Here is a 14,038-nt window from a genome sequence, read left to right on the forward strand (position 1 = left end):
AGTATTGGACCTGGTAAAATGTACCTTGGAGGGAAAAATGACATATTTTTAGCAAAAATTTGTAGGGGTTGTCACATTTTTGAAAATTCAAAAATGAGGACAACAAAGTTTGAGCAGGGTGGGTGGGTGGCAAGCATATGGAGAAGGCTGATAGTTTTCTGTAGCAAAAGTATTCGAAGTGAAACCAGCTACATGCTCAGTTTGATAAGGATGACAGGATGATATATAAGCAACATTTTCATGATATGGAGGATGATAAGGCATCTTTCCAAGAAATGAAGACATGCTGAAGCATTTAAACAAGCTGAAGTTTCATTGAAATCTTTTAAAATCAAGAAAATCAAGCTTGTGTTTTCACATCCAACACAATCTTCCTGAGACTCGTACATTTAAACCTTCCAGAGTCACCAGGTGTGTATAAAAATTGCCTCCAAAGGCAGAAATTACCGATATACACACCTAACACCAACAATGCATGGAAGAGTTATGGATTGCAATAGTCCAAACCATCCCATTGGGCATGCCAAATTTTTTGAAATTGTTATCACAAAAGTCTGCACCCTTTACTGAGCTATTAACTCAGTAAACTTGTGACACATTGGATCATTTCTAGGTTGTGGGTGACCTGTAGTGGAGATGAACCTCTAGAGAAGGTTTTGTTCCTTTCAGTACTTCACCTAATCTACTGCTTGCTGGGAAAAGGGAAAGAAGAATGCTTTGAAAAAGACCTACAACTACCAAGGTGATGCACCAAACTAGATTTCAGATTCATATTGTTGTTTTGACACACAATATTCAATAACTCAATCATTTCTTACACAACTCAAAATTTTACGCATATTCACACATCAATATTTGGTAGGAAGGTTTGAGTGTTTCTACAACATATAGTTGTTTACACACACTACACAACCGACAACCTGCACAAAAATGCATATATTTTCTGCTTGCAGGTGCAGATATGAGACATGTTAAAAAGGATTTCACATAAATCACAAGACTGTGTTTGAGAAGGCAAAAATATGAGATCTTTATGGATGAAAGATGCTCTTTACAGAAGTATAAGTCTAAAAAAATACTTTGAAAAATGAAAATACATTGTTATTTTTCATCACAAGGTGACGGCATTTGAGTTACAAAACAGTATTTCTGCAAAGGTAGAGCTGCAAGCTACAACACTTGTCTTCAAAACTGTAAGAACTCTTTGCAGTTATAATGCAATGTCAAAAAGCAAGAACTGAGTGAAAAATGCCTTGAAAGGTGGCTTGACACCTATCCCACTTTACTTGCTTGATCAACCTCCCTCAACCCATGTATTCACTCTTTTGTCGATCAACTCTTGAATGGGCTGACAAATGTGTTGAAGATGGATATGCAGCCCCTATAACTGCTCAAACTGCTCCATTACAGTCTTAAATGCCATCAGCAAAGAGATAGGACGTGTTCTTTGAGAGTTTGAAGTAGAAGGACTTCTTGAGGCGTATGATATCCTTCTAGAATAGTGTTTTGACACCTCTGCCATGTATTCATCATGTATTCTTGTCTGCTTGCTGCCCATTTATTTAGGTCTCTTTGAAGCACTGTCATCATGTATTGCTTTTGTCCATTCTTTACAAACTCTGTCATGCATTTCTGCCATTTTTCTCACACCTATCTCTCACTATGTCTATTGACAGTCACTATGTATGACTTAGATCTGCTCTCTATCCTGTGTTTGTTGACTGCTGTTATGCATGTAGACTTCAGACTTTGTAATCTTTGCTAGCTGTCCTTGTTGACTGTCATGTGGGTCTCGAGTGGTCTTTTCTGAGTTGTGGAAGGCATAGATAGACTGCCACATTTTGGTATATAGTACGTATTGAGAAGGTTTTCTCATTTCTGAGCATAGGCATTTAAAGCTTATATCAGACCTGCCCCTTTTACTTACAGCATAGCAGAATTTTCTTCAGACCTACTTTGGTAGCTTTATTATGGTTATAGCTGCTCTCTTGAGATGTATCTTGCAAAGAACTTTCTTCACTGTAATTACCTTTAATGCTTTCTTCAAGCCTTGTGACCATTTCTCTTTCCAATCTTTGGAGTCTGCCCCTTCGATAAAACTGCCCTGCCATTGACAAAGGATCATCATTTTCATGTTAACTACAATGTATTTAATCTGATCTGTGTTTGACGGTGACTCATTAATTTTGTTCTTTACTCATAGAAAAACTACTGTCTGAATTGTCATTAGCTAGTGTACAAAGGGCTGTCATCTTTCTTAATTGACATGAAACTATAAGTTCTGACATCATCATTTGGACTTGGTATGGTTCTGTTGATTTGTTTTTTATGCACTTCTAACATAGAATAAAATACTAAGTATTCTACCCTCTCTTGAACAAAGAAACCTCATATGCTAAATAATATGATCAAATGAGACAACTCCAAGGTTTACAATGCGAACAATTGACTTTAATATGTTCATGTATTCTTGTATAAGACTTCAGATTTTTCAATCCCCCGTGCATGATTTTGGGATTTGAGAGACTGTATAAAATTGGAATTTGTTAGTACTCTTGCATACATTGCGGGATTCTTGATGGTGCATGCATAGAATTGGATTTAGGGGGATGCTATGTAATTTTTTGGGAATTAGCCTTCATCATGTAGGATTTCGGATTTTTCATATGCCCATGCACAAAATTTGGACTTTTGACCATGTTGTGTACAAATTAGGAAATTTCATCATGGCATGCATAAAATCAAGATTCATGCTTGCTCATGCACAAATTTGGAAGTCAAGGTGTCTGATGCATTGTTTTTTGGAATTATTACCCTCTCTTGCAATCGTTGATCTTCTTAATTCAAATTATTCGCACTTTTGCTGTTGGTTGCATTCATGGTAAGTTCTGCTCCTTAAATCTCCTTGAATCGCACTTGATTGATGAAAAGAATTATGTTTTCACACCTAAACTTATACATGCTATCATCCGATCACCAATTCTTAATAAGGGGTCAGCTGCTTTGCATCTTTTGTTGCATTTTCAAACCCTCAAAACTCTCCCCCAAGCTCGGCTAGCATACTGATCTGAGCATTCACAGTTTACAACTCAAACCTTAGGTCGGCTGTCTTATCATTCATACACTTCACCCCTTTGTATCCTCTATTCAAAACAGGTTGGCTCTCCAAATTTACAATTTTTTTACGCTTGAGAGGGGTATACATAGAAGATTGTGTGCTGATCCTTATCATCCTTCAAATTGCATTTAATATTATCTCTGCCATGCACATTAGGTCTAGCCTGCAAACTAGGTCTGAATTTCATGTATAATTTTTAGATTTTGTAGGTGCTATGTACAAATTCGGGATTTAATGCCTATCATGCATGAAATCGGGATTTTGCATTGATCATGTAAGATTTCGGGGATTTCATTTCTTCATGTAGGATTTTGGACTTTTTAGGGTGTCACGTACTATGTACACCCTACCTTTCCATTTTTAAGGGCTCCTACTCTGAGCCAACTTCATCAACTTAAAACTCTTCACCTACATGTCTTTGACAACCTCATTTTTGGTTGGCTTTCATTGAATTAATTACATGTTTGTTCAAGTCAAGAGATGGCAGGTTTTCACAAGGTACATGCATAAATGCATAAGGTGGAAATTACCTATGCACATGCATTGACCAGTGGAGACTTCATGTTGTTCTGCACAAAACAAAGGTCAGTATCAGCAAGTACTTGTGTATGAACCTATAAGGTCGGGATTTTGGAAAGTGCATGCATTACAAGGTTGGAGTTGAGTGCTCTTCATGCATAAATGTAATGTCCCCACTTTGAAATAGAATTTAATAATATATAATAATAATAAAATTTAATTATAAAAAATGAAATTAAAATATAAAAGAATATAATTAAATATAATTAATTAAAATTTAATTAAGTTAATGAATGGTCAAAAGACATGGAAGGAAAAGTTGTGACTCCTTCAATAATAAGATATAAAAGGGAGAAGAGAACCTTAGTTGAGAGGGGGATAATTTGGGGGGAATCACAAATCCAGAACTGACTTAAATAAGAAGTGCAGATCTGATTATGAAAGGTTGTGTCCCTTCCAAAGGGCAGAAATAATGAAGAGTTGCACTCTCTCAAAGAGTGCTAATGGTGAAAGGGCATACATGATGAAGAGGTGTGACCTCTCCCTCGCATTGAGAGATATAAAGGAAAGGAATCAAAGCATCCAGTAACATCACCATCGATCAGTTCAGATCAGAACTGTTATTAAGTGACAGGTGGTAACATAGCTGATCATCTGATAAATAATCACAGTTATACAGTAAATATAGTGGATACTACAATCTGATACATGAACATAATCAGATATAATAAGAATATAAATGTGATGGGAATTAATTCTATAATGATGATAACTTGAAATATAATGTGATGAATTTAACTTATAAAGCTGATAATAAATGTAATTTAATGCTGTCACAAAATCTGATATAACACATATGGACAATATAAGGACTGATTAATATGATGGTATAATAATGCTAAACTAAGGAATCTTGTAACCCTTACAAGACTGTTATAAAATCATATCAATTGCAGACTCATTGCTTAATGTATGTGGGACCCTCTCTTTGGTACACCACTCCATAGTGGATGCTTGACCCCTGCCACATGGAGCCAAGAGGATGAAGCATCTGCTCTTGGGCTTGAGAGAGGAGGTGGTTGTGATGAGGGGGAACGGTGATAGGAGACCTCATTGGGTACACCACTCCATGATGGATGCTTAACACTTGCCACATGGAGCCAAGAGAGATGTAACATATGCTCTTGGGCCTAGGGTGGAGGGTCTCTTGGACACCTTATCCAGCTAGTCTACCCTAGTGCACTAAGGATTGGATAATAAAGAATGGCAACTATCCTACAATCTGATTTTATCTAACAAATATAATACTAATGATAATTAAATTAATTAATACATTAAACAATTGCATCACTCAATCTAATTCACTAGTACATGTTTCAGTTCATAAGTATTACTTCATATATGTTCTCTAATTTTGTGTTGCAGGAAAACAATATACAAAGGTACTCCCTTAAAACTTAATTACCTATTTCAGATTTGGGAAAATTTAAGATAATTTAGAATATAACTAATTAGTGGACATTATAGTGGTATCAAAGCCTTGATCTTGCCATCCTGTAGGGTAAGGCTAAAACAATGAATACATTCTAGTCAATAGGAAGATCGATCAATATGTTTAACTTTATTCACATATATGCTTCACGAATCAAGTGAATTGATTCATATGTGCTTCATGATTAATGTTTCTTCAGCATATCCACTCCATAAGTGCATTTCTCATATATGCTTGTACCTATGTGTATGTACTACTTCATTGTTTACATGTATGATATGTGGATGACTCATGCCTTGTGCATATTCATGTCTATACTTCATGTGTATTTGTTTATCCATGCTTCATAATTGACATTTTGGCTTTCTGCATAATGTGTTTTCCACGTGTGTTTTTCTCATGTATGATGTGGTCTTAAGTGTACTTATGTGCATGATTCAGGCCTTACATGTATTCCTTTGTATACTTCATGATACATGCCCTTTGTGTATTCATATGTATTATCCATGCTTTACGTAGCTGCTTCATGCCTTACGTGCTTTACTTCATGTTTTACGTATATCCATGTGTGTTGCTTCTTGCCTTACATGTATTCATGACTTCATGCCTTATGTATACTCATAGCTTTGCTTCTTGCCTACATGTGTCCATTATTTCATGCCTTATGTGTACACTTCATGTCTTATGATGTTTATGTGTGTTACTTCATGTCTCACATGTATATTTTATGCTACGTGTATACCACATGCTCTAAGTGAATTCATGTGTATAATTCATGCTTAATGTGTTACGCGTATTCATGTGTACACTTCATGTGTATTCATACCATATTTATACTTCATGTTTTATGAAGATTCTTGCCTTATGTGTTTCGTGCTTTACACATTATGCATATTCATGTGTATGACTCGTGTCTTATGTATTCATGTGCATGCTTCATACTTGATATATTGGATTCATACATAAAGTGTTTACTCCATATGTGTTTCATATGTATGCTTTGCAGCTCTATGTAACATATACGCTTCATACCTTACATGTATTTATGGGTATTGCTTCATGCATTACTTATGTTTATGTTTCAAGACTTGCATGTATACTACAAGCCTTGCATGTATTCATGCAAATGCTTTATGCTTTCCACGTGTTTATGACCATGCTTCATGTGTATCCATGGATGTGCTTGCATCTTATGAGATTGCTTCATGTAATTTTAGTATGAATGTTTTTTATGCTTCATGTTTCAACGTGATTACTTCATGTGTGTGTGTGCCTTCCTTGAATATGCTTAGTATACCTTATGAGTACTTATAATGTTTAAGGACTATACTCTAAATGGGGTGCATGTTTTAAATCACCCTAAGCCCATTGTTTGCAAACATGAAGGATAACATAGGGGCTGTTGAAAAACCTATAGTAAGGAAGAATGTGTGAGAGTAAAATTGCTCAAATCGTGCAATGATAGTATAAGATCTTGATGAATATAAGAAGTTTATTCCTTGCCTTGTCTCAAAGAGATATCCGTAGGAATAACCAAAATCGTTTTGCAATCACCATTGCTAGGGTTAGTTAAGGATACACACATTGAGAAGATTTAGTTAAAACAATTATTGCTTGAGGACAAGCAATTTCAGGAAGGGCACACTATAATATCCCCACTTTGAAATAGAATTTAATAGTAAATAATAATAATAAAATTTAAATATTAAAAATTAAATTAAAATATAAAAGAATATAATTAAATATAATTAATTAAAATTTAATTAAGTTAATGAATGGTCAAAAGACATGGAAGGAAAAGGTGTGACTCCCTCAATAATAAGATATAAAAGAGAGAAGAGAACCTTATTTGAGAGGAGGATAATTTGGGGGGAATCAAAAGTGCAGAACTGACTTAAATAAGAAGTGCAAATCTGATTGTGAAGGTTGTGTCCCATTCAAAGGGCAAACATAATGAAGAGTTGCACTCTCTCAAAGAATGCTAATGGTGAAAGGGTGCGTCTCTTGCCAAAGGGCATACATGATGAAGAGGTGTGACCTCTCCCTCACATTGCGAGATATAAAGGAAAGGAATCAAAGCATCCAGTAACATCACCGTCGACCTTGCCTACGTATCCCTTCGAAGGAAGTCAGAGGCTACTTAGTTCATTTTGAGTGTTAGAGGGAGTTCATTCTCTCCTCTTGTATAAGAGATTTGATCTCTCTTTAAACCATAACTATTTATCATATTAGTCCAATAATAATAAAGCATTAACCAATTGCCATCAAGTAACGTACAAAGATACCAGATTACTTAAGGGTCATATCCTTTCACAATTTTCACAAATCCATAGAGAGTGATTCAAGAACACTTCCCATAAACACATGGGACTAGCTCGCACATATCACTCACATGCTTACTAGTTCTGGCTTATGTCATATATATACAAAGTGTCTAGCTCTAGCATACGTCCCAAACTCATAGGGACTAGCTTCAGTATACATCTCTTGAAATAGAGACTAGCTTCAAGAGGCATCACATACCTAGTGACTAGCATTTATACAATGAGGAATTGACATATCCATAAAAACTAGCTACCTCCTGCCCATAGTGCATCCTAGATAAAAGAAATGTCGGTGCACTACGCACTACACCGTGGGACACATTATTCTGTCTAGTCTTTTGCACCAACGAGCAAGTGGGAACAAGGTTCAATGTATCCCATACTACACCGGGAGTCTATCCTCATCCTAACAAGTCAAGTATATCACTTCCACATAAATATATACCCAAATTACACAAGGTTTGGTCCAATTATTACCTACCTATTTTTCATTAGAAATTCTCTTCCCTGCAGTCCAACGGATGGCTAAGCAACAAGGACATCCATTGCTGGCATGCGATTGGCCCTCGGGCCTACATCCTCCTAGCAGAATCCGTCCAAAAACCCTGGGTTAACACGGATATCCCTCGCCTGCATGCAATTGGCGGCATCCATCCGCTAACTAGGTGATACGACTAGTAGTCTACTGGCATTGTACGCTCCTTGACTACTGTCAATCTCGAGCGAATACTCTTATCTTAAGCAGGCCATAGGATTTATCCTTCGGTGATCACCTCGGATAGAGTGGACTAGTCTATGTGCTAGAGGAATACTATCCTCTACCTTTGCTCTTGTAGGGTCCTATCTCCATCCGTTGCCATAAAAGTCAGCGCTTGTACTTAGCTTAGCACTATAACTGGAAGAGAGATTCCTAATTCAGAACAAATAGATTGTAATTGATTGATCTAGGAGTATACACAATCTTATAGGTCTAGGATTAAATCAATCAACTACATGAGATGACTTGGATCCAACATAGGACAACCTCTACTCACTAGACAAACAAATTGACCATAAGGTGGTCTACCCTTTCACTTTATCAACTCATCATTCAAAAACATGATTTATATTAAATGTACAAGTTATAAGACTTTCTTACCTCTTCATAATCTTCTAATGCCTATTTGGTCTCTTTCAAAGCCTATTAGAGAGGAAAGGTTGACAAGTTAGGAACAACCCCAAACCTTGGAGTTATTCCTCCCCTAGACCCTACCCCTATGGACTTGAGGCCATAGGGGCATCCTTCACCCAAGGACCGCCTACGTTATCGCTTCGTCACCCATAGTTCTCCTTACAAGGTCTCTCAAAGGACCTGTTGTGAGGTATGCACACATCGCCCCATTGCAAATGAGGACCCCACTTTTTGCTTTCTGGGTTGTCTTAGGATCTTTGCTATTAGTCTTTGCATTGAAGGTTTCTTAAGTAGCTAGAGAGTCATCATGTCAGGTTGGTCTCTTGAGTGGAGTGAAGTAGGACATCAAGTGTTGCAAAAGTGATTTGAGATTGAGCAAGTCAAGCAAAGTTAGGAGAAAGAGTCAAGTTAAGAGTTAGTCATAAGGTTGGCTACATTGCCCCAGTTTGAGAACAAAGCTTTCATCAAAACCGTCATTGGACTGAAATTGGCTTAAATGCCTTGACCTGTACCTTGCTCAAGTCCTAGAGCGAAACTTTGTTTTAGGTCCCGTTCTTCCGAAGGTCACATAGTGAATTTTTTATATAGGTGTTCTTAGGGGTTTGAACTGATGATTCTTTCATATGGAGAAGTTGGAAAACTTAAGGTTCAAACCTAAGATGAGGTGAAAGGAAGTGGTGAGATTCATTTCCTTGTAAAAGTCAGGAGGTGAATTGTCAAATATTGTTATATAGGCCTTGTCCTTAAGGAGGTCATAGAGCGAGTTTCATCTATCATACTTTGTCCTTACCAAGGACGGTGAGCGAAATTCTCCTCAAGGATGGTGAGCGAGCTTCTTCACTTAACTTGCATCAGCTTGGACCGAATGCATCTTTTAAGTCTTGTCCTTAGAATGTATCTTGGAGCGATTTGTTTTAAACTTTTAGGGCATGTCCTCATCAAGGACTTAGCGCAAATTATGTTTTGGAGCTTGTTTTTCCAAAGGACATAGAGCAAGTTCCTCTTTTGAAGCTTGTCCTTAGGGTTAGTCAAAGAGCGAAAATGCATTATAGGTCCCGTCCTTAGGGAGGTCATAGTGCGAGTTTCACCTATCTTGACTTTGTCCTTGTTGATTTGCATGCCTTTTCCATGCTAATGGTTGAGCGAACTAGAATGTGTCTTAATCTGAGCTTTGTTTATAGCCTTGTCCTTGTAGTGGTCTTAAAGCGAACTTGATCATGTGCTTGTAGTGGTTATAGAGAGCGAACCTCACTTTGACCTTGTCCTTCTCAAGGACATAGAGTGAATTTATGATATAGGGCATGTCCTTGCAATGGACATAGAGAAAAACACTCATCTTAGCCTTGATTGCCCAAATAACATGAAGCGAATTGATGAGAAGACACCTTACAAAGGTAAGCAAATGAATTTTGATTTAGGTCCTGTCCTTAGCAAGGACAAAGGGCAAATTTCATCTTAGGAGTCTTGTCCTCTCAAAGGACAGTGAGCGAGTTTATGGTATAGGTCCTTTCCTTGGGATGGTCATAGAGAGAATTTGACATTTAGGACTTTTCCCTAGCAAGGACATAGAGCAAAATCATTATCTAGAGCAAAGTGCATGTACCTTACATAAGATCCAAAGCGAAATTTAAAAACAACTAACATTTTGGCACCTAAAGAAAATAAAAAATTCGAATTCATAGAAGGGAGAGTATGATTTACCAAGTTGGCCAGTATCAAGAAGGATGATTTATATTTTGTTTACACTAGATCAAGTCGGCCTTGCATCCCAAAAGGCATATCTTTACCCTAGGTCGCATATATAAGGGAGTTCAAAAGATCATTTTAACATCAAACCAAAATATTATCTTTCTCCATCAGTGAATTTTGTCAGCAGGTCAGTGAATTTCTCCAACTAGACATCAGATTTTGTCAGCACATAAGCGAATTTCATCAAAATATAAGTGAATTGCTGTCGTACAAGGGCGAAATCAGAATTTGAAGGTGCAGACCTGATGATCAAGGAAGACAGATTTCATCATTAGACAGCCTAGATCTGCCCTAGGACATTAAGTTTACCTTTTAGACAGTGAATCCAGTTATCAAAAAGAGCAATTTCCCCTATAGAAACACATATCAGACCTGCACATGTAGAATAAGAGATCAAGTCAAAATGGGAGTGTGTAAAGGTTATATATCATGTGAGATTGATGCCCATTTGCTTTTTTTGCAGGAAGCAAGGAAATAAATCAAAAGGATCTGTTGGTGTAAATAATTATTCATCATGGATATTATTACACTTAAGTTTACTTAGGATAATGCATTTCATAGTAGTTTGGATATGAGACACTTGGGTGTTTGTGCCACATTGGGATAGTGTGTGTAGGAGAAATTCCACCTCTTATGGTGTTGATCTTGTTATTACACTATCATATCCACTTATTGTGGAGTGATAATTCCACCTTCGGTGGGTGATCCACCTCATGTGGAATATTATATTATTTCTCCTACCTACCCACACCTATTTCCTACCTACCCTTGTTTCTTATTGAGCCACATGTCATGTTTGTGTGCTCATACATATCCCTAGCCTTGCCTATATAAGCAGGCTCATCTACATTGTATTAAAAACAATTGTTGATCATTTTCTTTTGATGAGAATACAGTTTATTCTTGTCCCATATTATGTCTCTATCTTGTACATTTCATTGACCTCTTGATCTTGGCAAAATCCAACATGGTATCAGAGCCTTTGGAGTCTCATTGATTCGTCTTGAAGAGGCATTATTGCGACGTCAAGAGGCAGATCTGAGGAGCAGCATCTTTTGGAGGCGTCCTAGACCAGATCCAACCTCTCCATTGCGTCCAGAAGGCCATTTCCATGAATTTTGGTTATAAAGTTGGCCTATTTTGGTGAGAAATTTTTTTTCTCCATTTTTGCCCTATATCGTACGGATTTCGAAAATTTTTTATATTTTTTTTGGAAAAATTTATTTTTCCTTTTTCAGAAAATTTTTTCAAAAAATTGAAAAATCAAAAAAAAAAATTGAATTTTTTTTTGAAAAGATCAAAAAGATTTGAAAAAAAATTGAGAAAGAAATCAAAAAAAAAAAAAAGATTTTTTGGGGGGTCCACAGACCCCCCCCCGTGCCGATCGTACCTGCAGGTTACAGGTACCTTGCGTAGAACGTACCTGTCAGCACCCTGCCGTCCTCGCCGTACTCTGCGCGCGCGTACCCGTTTCGCTGTGCCATCGTACATGTCTGCCGGCCGACTGTACCCGACACCGCCTCCTCTCCGGCAGCTTCTGGCGCCGCTCCCCGAGCACAGCTTCCCTGCTGCTCGTCCGTGCCTTTCGCCGCCGCCTGAGCTCACGACCGCCGGTCCCTGCTCCGCCGAAGACAGCCGAAGCGGCCCCCAGCAGCGCCTCCTCGGCTCCTCCCGGCCCGTGCCGCTCCGAGCACGCTGCGTGTCCCCTCGTCCGGCTAGCTCCTCCCGCCGCTCCTCCGCGGCCCACCTGCAGGTGCCAACACACCGCCACGCGGACACAGTCAACGAACCCAGCCATCCTTACGTCGAGTCAACACCCACGTAGATTGTACCGTCTGCCACGTCAGCGTGCCACGTAGCTAATCCGTACGGACACCACATCATCGCCCAGTCATCCTGCCACATCATCATCCGTACAGTACGGATCACACCGTCAACCGTCCGTACAGTACGGATGCCCAGTCAGCAGGGCAAAGTTTTTGCGACGGTCATACGGCCGTCAAATTTAATCGCGTGACTTGCTGACGTCAGCGCCACATCAGCAGGGTTTGAAAATTTTTGGACCCCCTCTTATTTGCATTTTTGATTTTGCAGTTCAACTTCAAATGGCCATAACTTGCTCATTTTTGCTCCTTTTTGGGTGCAATTTTTTTTGAAATGGGCTAGAATTTCGTGCTCTCCGCAGTGGTGAAAGAATTTTTTGATTTTGATACACGGATTTTTCAGAAAATGCAGTTTTTGGTGACTGTCCCTGAGTAATCCCAGTTTTTGCAACTTCAAAGGCTTCGCTTTGGGTCATCCAACCTCCTTTTTAGGTGCCGTTTTTTTTGAAAGTGCGTATTTTTTTTGTCTACTTTCACATGATGCTATCAGATTGATGTCATTGTAAGTAGAAATTGTACTTTCAGATCTTGGCCATTTTTGGCTCTCTTGGTACTTGTATATTTGCTTGAATCTCAGTTAGATTCATTGCACTATTGATTGAAGTCTCTTGTATCTCATTTGGGAAGTTGTAAAATTTGCATCATAAGCCCACTTTGCCTTGTTTTGCAAGTGGCTCATTGTAATCGCACTAAGTATAAAGTGCCAAAATCATCACTTTTGGGGGGGGTACTTTGATTGATTGAATTTGGGGGGTGTCTCTTGTGCTTTTGTGCTCTTGTGTTCATTCCTTTTTGCTGCTATGGGTTCTTCTAAGTTTCCTATCTTAACTCCACATAACTATGCTACTTGGAAAATTGATGCATGGAGTAAACTTATGGAAAAAGGACTCACTCATTACATTGATGGAACTATTATTGCTCCAGCTGATCCTAAGGCTGATCTAGTTGGTCACTTAGATTGGCTCACTAAAAATATCATGGCAATTGGTACCTTAAGAAAGTATGTATCAAAGGATCTCATTTTTCATATTGAGAAATGTACTCTAATCAAGGATGCTTGGCAAAAGTTTCAAGACTTGTATGGTCAAGTTGATGAGATTAGGGGATATCAAATTGATAGTGATCTCACCATGTTAGATCCCAAGAACTTTGATACTATACAAGATTATGTCACTAAGGCAAATGAGTTGAGGGCACAACTCAAAGATTGTGGCATTGATAAGAAGGATACTCAATTGATATTCAACTTGATAGGCAAGCTTCCACAAGAATATGCAGCATTTGTTTCTAGTTTCCAAACTCATAGGATGACAATGGGTTCAAGCTACAAAATGCCTACATTTGATGCTTTCAATGAAATGTTGATGATGGAACAAACTAAGTTGATAAGCATGGGCATTCTTAAGGCTTCTTCTAAGTCTCAAGCATTAGTGGCAAATCAAGGAAACAAAGGAAATCAAGGAAAGGACAACTCAAACAAGAAGAAATGGCAATCAAAGCCTAAAGAAAAAGCACCATCTTCTCCACAACAAGGAGATTCATCCTCTTCCAAGAAAGATAATTCACCAAAGAGAGAGAGACCTACTTGTGCTTATTGTAAAAAGATTGGTCATGAGGAACATCGTTGCCATACTAAGAAGATTGATGAGCTCACACATATCATCAAAAGGCATAACATTGATTTGCCTAAAGTCTGCAAGAAGGATGATTCATCAACTTCCACTTCCTCACATTCAAAAGGAAAAGGGCAAGCATTCATGGCTTCTACAAGTGGAAAAACTC

General features: G+C 38.1%; 1 protein-coding gene across 18 annotated transcripts in view; it reads left to right on the plus strand.

Annotated features, from left to right (window-relative positions):
- The window catches only part of LOC131032586 (uncharacterized), a 94,495-nt gene that overhangs the window by 63,641 nt on the left and 16,816 nt on the right, over positions 1 to 14,038 (plus strand). Inside the window, exon 5 of one of the 18 annotated variants that reach the window (XM_059216594.1) lies at positions 10,837 to 10,869. The exons of the other annotated variants lie outside the window; for them this stretch is intronic. The gene's annotated coding sequence lies outside the window, so the exon portion shown is untranslated. Of the gene's footprint in view, positions 1 to 10,836; positions 10,870 to 14,038 lie in introns of those variants that run through there. 18 annotated transcript variants of the gene reach the window in all.

This window comes from Cryptomeria japonica, chromosome 2 (genome assembly GCF_030272615.1).
Source record: "Cryptomeria japonica chromosome 2, Sugi_1.0, whole genome shotgun sequence".
Lineage (NCBI taxonomy): Eukaryota > Viridiplantae > Streptophyta > Pinopsida > Cupressales > Cupressaceae > Cryptomeria > Cryptomeria japonica.